The sequence below is a fragment of the Austrofundulus limnaeus genome, unplaced genomic scaffold (assembly GCF_001266775.1).
Source record: "Austrofundulus limnaeus strain Quisiro unplaced genomic scaffold, Austrofundulus_limnaeus-1.0 Scaffold78, whole genome shotgun sequence".
Taxonomy (NCBI): domain Eukaryota; kingdom Metazoa; phylum Chordata; class Actinopteri; order Cyprinodontiformes; family Rivulidae; genus Austrofundulus; species Austrofundulus limnaeus.
In genome coordinates, this window is record NW_013952480.1 from 46,576 (window position 1) to 53,402 (window position 6,827).

A 6,827-nucleotide genomic window follows, 5' to 3' on the forward strand; every position below is an offset into this window, starting at 1 on the left:
ATATATATATATGTACCCTCCCCATCACTTCTCCCAATTCAAAAACCAGAACGGCACTCACGGCAAATATTGACACAGTCACCCAGAGTTGTGCCAAATGAATCCTGCCCCAGTGACGAAGGCATCTGTGACTCCAAATGGAGCACGGTAGTGCATACAAAGTAGGAGGGGCTGTAAAATACGATAGCAGATGAAAAGATCAAAATGTTTAAAAAGTTATGATTATCTACTTCATTGGTTTTGAATGTGTCTGTTTGTTCTGTTAGCAAAGTATCTCATGAACCAGTGGATGGTTTGGCATGAAACTCTCAGAACGTAATTATTGGACGAACATCTAACATTAATCACATCTAAAACTAACCACTATAAAGACCTTAGTGTTAGGGGGTTGTCACAACTACAATTCCATCCCTTCTCAGCAAAAGACAATTTCAATTTAAAACTGTGGCATGAAAGGTGAGAGGCAATTTGCATCCTTTCGAGAAATGCTAATCCCTTAATTAATTAAGTTCATTTTAATGTTCTTGACTTTTTGCAATGCTGATTCACTGATTTATCTCCCAGACTGCTTCTTCAACTGAACAACCTCTGTTTTCTTCCTGTCTCACCCTCACTCAGTTTGCAGTGGCTTGAGTCAGTGAGGGCTGATTTGCAGAGTGTTGACAGAAAAAGATTCTTGACGCGATGAAGACGAGTCTTAAGCCAAGCTGTCGATCTGTGTTACTCAAACAGACCCAACCGACTGCCGGGAAGGAAGAAACACCCATGAACAGATTGAAACAGGAGGTATAAAATGAAACAAATTATTTTTTAATGAATTTTAGGCAAAGATCAAACAAGTAAGAGAAGTGCTTAGCAGTCTACATATGATAATTAAAGACATCGCTCTCCTTGAAGGAATGCATTTCACCCACATTTCACATCAGAGTTTTGATTTGATGTTGTTCAGATGTAGAGGCAGATATTTATTCAGGAATCACATGGGTCATGTGATTCCCATGGAATCCCTGAGGCATGGAAGTCAATTTAACTATATATCAAGGGATTGGGACGGTACAGGACAAAACACTGATGGGAGCAAGCAGGAGCAGGAACCAAACCAATAGAAAAAAGGGGGGAAGCAGGACAGGCGCCACCATTTTGCAGTTCTATTTTGATAAACTGACACTGTAACAAACTACATGGCCCAGAAGCCAACAGAGCTTCTGGATGCTGCTTCTCATCATAATTCAGAGAATAGCAGCAATGGATGGAGTCAACACCAACAGAAAGACTGATATGGTAAAAATATATATATTTTCAACGCAAAGTCATAGGTAACAACCTATCTATTAAGATCACAGAACAGGCAGAAAAGAAATGAGATCAACTCAAATTCATTGTATTAAATATAGAAAAAATGGGAGTGATACAGAAGCAGGAGTCATTCTGAATAGGACTGGGATGGGAGTGATTTGGTCTGGGATTGGGATGGGACAAGGCTGTTTATGTGGAGGTGGGATGAAATAGGAGTGAAAATCCACTCCAAAGTCACCCTCTAGTTTACACTTTATGTATGTGTTGGGGATGAAACCCAGATTGTACCATGTCACATTTGACTTTAATACTGTATCTCTTAAACAGAATGACCTAAAGCCATTGTTGTTTTCATGTCAGTTGGCTGCAGTGGTCATGTTGAATCAAGTTAACTCCAAAATGTTAATCTGCCCACAGGTGTGCATCCAATAAAGGTTTATAAAAATACTTGAAAAAAACTAATTAAGTAAAAAATGTAACAGAAAATGACTGGTGACAATTAATTTCACTGAAAGGAAAAAAGCCATAAAACTGTGCACAAAAATCGTGATAAAAAAATGAAAAACACACTCTAAAATAATTAAGTTGACGGAAATTATGAGTATTAATAACTGTATTTAATATACAGTCTTGCATTTCCAGTCATGCTGTTTAAACAGAGTCAGTATGTTTCTATCAATGGGTGCCTCTTTGACAGAAAAAACAAAGCTTGTTGACATTTCATTGTGTGACATAGAAAAGTACCATTCCCAGGGGTGTGACCAGGAAGTCAAGTTTATGTACATGTGCTGGTAAAAGGGTGATTAATCACTATTCTTTTTAGAGCAGCCTACAACAATAGGGTTTGTTTTTGTTATGATTCTGATAAGACCCAAGGCCTCAAACTTCCAGCTCCTGGCTGAAAAACATGGGCTGTGGGGAGAGTGAAATTAAATATTTTAACAAAGATGCACCTTGTTTACTGCAAACTTATTCCAACTTCCAATTATTAATCAAGTTTATCTTACAAAGTGTTGAATTTACTTCACTAAGTTGTGTCATCTGGTTCCACTAAACCAAGTTTAGCAAACTGAGCTATTTACATGTTTTCTGTAAAAAAAAATCTGTAAATTGATTCACATTTGTTTGCATTTTATTTGCATTTATTTACATTTGATTTACAGAGCGCATTAAGAACTCCTTTCCCGATGACTTGCAGTCATATCTAAATTTATAACATGTAACAAGGTGTTAAAGTTGAAAGTAAAAGTATGTTTTTCATGTTTTGAATGTGACAAAATAAAAGTAAAAGGTATGATTAAAAAATGTTGACATTACAGATAAAAAAGTACAGTAAATGGACTATAGACGTCTGGCATCCAATGATTACTTTCTTCAAGTTTTGCTATCAAACTCCGGCATGCAAAAGTCATTATCACCTTCATTTTGCTTTTTGGCATTGGGCAATAATACAGATAAGGGCCATTAGAGCCTCAACATAAGGAAGAAAAATCTACGCTTGTTAGCGAACAGCCAGCGAAAGAGAGGATGTTTTTTTTTTCTTTGTGCATGTTGAGTTGGGAGAGAGCAAGGCTGTCTGAGGAACAATGGCACAGCTAGTGTGCAGTGATCCAAGCAGGACCAAGCTGTCGACTGGCCCTTGGTCCATATGCACTAGTTAAACAAAATGTGCTCTCTCTCACACACACGTTGATGCACCACCATCACTTTTTTGTTGTTTTTTGATTCTGGAATCTGACCCCCCTTAACCTGAATGTGTGTGTTGATAAATGCACTTCATGAAAGTTGCCTGCACACAAAAAATGAGACGCAAAAGGAAGAGCGAGGCAGGTGAGAAAGAGGTTGAGGTGAACAGTGTGTGTGTGAGAGGAGGGAGATCGAGGGGTGAAAAAGATTCCATTGCCAGCGGTGGTGCACGACATGTGGGTGGATATTGAAGTTGTTATTAGTATCACATTTATAGGCTTTATAAAACTGCCACTGAGCTGGCTGCTTTTAATATATCTTCAGCTGATATGTGCCACGCTGTCACGTGTGTTGCACTGGCAGCAGCTGCTCAGACGATTTGCTCGGCCATAGCTCCATCATAACTTACCATCTCATTTATTGGTTTCTTTGAACCTTCCTGCTGTGCTTCAATTTAAAATCAACATTTCTGTATTTCTATTACTATTTTTTTTAAAAAATAGGGGATGGTAATTTTGTAAAAATCCCTAAATGTTGACAATAAATATATTCATTGATATAATTAGTGTACAACTACATGGATGTAGTTTAATAAAAAAATTAAATTTTAGCTGTTATGTTTCAGCATGAAATGGTCAATTTTTTAAGCTCCAGCATGAAAGGTGGTGGGTGATAGGCATTCTTTCAAGAACTCCCAGGTCTTCACATTTGGTTAGGCCTTTAAAGTTTTTCTTTAAACGTAGAATTGTCCTCAAATTCTGCATTTCTCTTTCCATGAAATTAATTTACAACTGTTTGTACTCAACTTGAAAAAAAAACTGTTTTACTGCATGGTGTTCTCACGCTCTAACCTAGGCATTCTTTCGCATTGTGAATGAAGTGCTTGATTCTCATTTTTTGGACCTTGGTATGGACAAGAATAGGAGGAAACATTCCAGCCTAGTAAATTGATTCAATACAGCACTTTCAAGAAGTGCTCGATAAAGCTGGGAGATTATTGTGAGCAACAAACAGTGACAAATAACACTCATATTTAACATAGAGAGAGATGCTGTTCTCATACCAGGCTTTGTACCTGCCAACATGGCACATGGCTGAAATCCTGTTCACGAAGCTCCAATAATTCCTTCCACTAAACGGAGGATTTACTCTCAGGAAGGCTGCTCCACTTCAGTCACTGTCCATGTTTGTTTTATTTATTTGTTTCATCTCAAAGCAAACTGCATGAGGCAAAATTATAGACACGATAAACTTGCTATACTTCACAAATTTGACAGTGTTGTGCAAACTTTGGTGTTTGCAGGAAAAAAAATGCCTGCTCGCAAAGACAGACTGTTATGTTTTTTTGCTCTTTATTTGTGTGTCTGTTAGCAAACTATTCGATGAGCCACTGGTTGGCTTCAAATGAAATTAACAGGAAGTAATCACTGTCTAACCATATTTTATAACTGTGTTATACGTTTTTCGTGGTTTAAATCATAGCTATGAGCTACGCCATTTCCCAGCAGATGACCTTAGTGTAAAACTTTGTTATAAAATAGAACAGGTGTTAGGCATTTTTCAAAGAATGCTGAGCCTTTAATCTTTAATATCTGTGATGGTATTGTTTCCTCCTGGTTCTGTGGCAAGAACTCAGAAAACAAGCAGCAAGTAATTTCGTTTAAGCTCATTTGAATACATTTTGATTACAAAATAGGTCAAAATGAGCTCAATATAAAATCAATCTAATCAATGTTTTTGTGTGTTTGTCTGTTTTGGCATCATAAATTGCCCTTAACCTCACAGTTTAAAGCTGTTTTTCATATTTTCACAATGATCACTGAAATGTAGCAAGAGTTGGATTGTTGTGTTGAAGTTAGAGCTGCGGGATCTGTCCATGGTGCTGAATCTGGACTTGTGTTCTGTTTTCTCAGACTAAAGAACATATCTACAAGTTTAAACTTTTGAAAATAACTGGAAGATAGATCCGTGTGCATATTGCAATGTTTTATAACCGCAACCAAGAATGCGTTAGAAATATACATGAAAACCTTCACCACACTTTCCATCTTGCACCACCTATTAGTAATTGTTGCTTTAACCTGATGGGGTTTTTTTTTTTAAAAATGTTGCAACGGTTTGAGTTACACTGTCCAGCCTTTAGTTCTACAAAGCAGGAGATAAATATGAGGATCATTATGATCCACATGTTGGTTAGGTCAGCATGGGGGCAGCCCTCATTCCATCACTCCCAATAAACAAACAAATTAACAAATACATCTTTATGGAAATTGTTAGAGAGCCAATGCAGCTTCTGCCCAAAATGTGTACATTTCCAAGCAAAAGCTGTTGCAGAAATATAAAAAAGAACATATGAAAAGAAATTTTAAAGCTGCCAGTGGCTCATCAGGGTCACCATGGTAACGACACAAACTGTATGTGACTATCATTCTCGAGAGACAGACTGAAACATCTAAAAACAAACAGTCGCTGTGCGGAAACTATAAATTGTAACTTAAACTATTGAACTGTGAATAGCAGAAGACTTCCATATTCACATGCATGATTTTCTTTTAGGTTTCTGCAGAGTTTAATGTTGTAGAGTCAACATGCATCACATTCATGAAACTTCAGTGTTAAAACTGGGTTTTAACACTGAAGAGTTAAAACCCAATTCACTTCCTGTGAACTAGGATCCATGGAAGCTTTGACGTGTCTTCTGTTTTCTTGGGGGCTTTTTTTGAAAAAAAAAACTATTAGTCGCAGATAAATAAGACAATAATACTTATACCATATAGGCTACTTAATGTTTTACAGCCTGATGAAGCTTCAAATTATGTTTTTACTGTTATAAAGCAAGTGCTCCAAAGATGGCTGGTGCACCTTTCCCATTTGTGTCACATGCAGTGACATTGAATTTGCATGTTTCTTGAAATCATTAGTAAAAGTTACTTTAACAAAGTTATTTATTGTGTAAAAATGAGACAAAACCAAACAAATGGTTTTGCCCGAGTCATTTAATGTGTTTGGTTTTCTGTACCGTTAGCAAAACATCTCACAACAAAATGGATTTTGATGAAATTATCAAATAGTAACCACTGGATTGACATCTACTGATCAACTTCTTACACTCAACCTAATTCATGATGGCTGCTACACATAACTGATCCACTATGATGGCTTTAACACAACCTTCTACAGCTAATGAACTGAAATTTGGGGTGACTGTTGTCTCCAACACATAGCTTGGCCAGAACACATGGTGAGACATGTTTATTTAAAACCTTAGGAGTTTGTTGGAGCAAACCCTGTTTGTCTTTTAGAGAAAAATACATCATAAACCATTGGATGGATTTTTATAGAAACTACTAAAAAGTAGCTGCCCATTTACCTTTTTAAGATCATTCCAAAACAATATGGCTGCCACAGCTAATCAACCTTCCCTAAAATCAGCTAGAAATGAGCTATATTTACAGATATTCATCTAAAATGTGGTGTAGTGGTAGCGGACAGTCATACATAACACACAGTCCAAATGCTAAGAGATCATGTGAAGATGTCCCAGTTTTGCATGCGATAGTTTTTTGTGTCAAAGTTTCGACCAAAGTGGCTCCAGCTCCATTATTTTTAATAATTTCAGTCCAAAACTATGGCATAGAAGGCATCAAGGCAATAATCATTTCTTCTAGGAACACAGAACCTTCAATAATTGCTCGTTATGTTTTCTCTCTGCTCAATTAGAACGACTGCTTCTGGACTGGACTCCGCTAAGGAATCAGTCAAAAATGAGACTGAATGTGTCACATATGGAGATTTAAAGCCGGTGGTCCCAGCGGTGACATTCCATTAATAGTATGGGGGGGGGG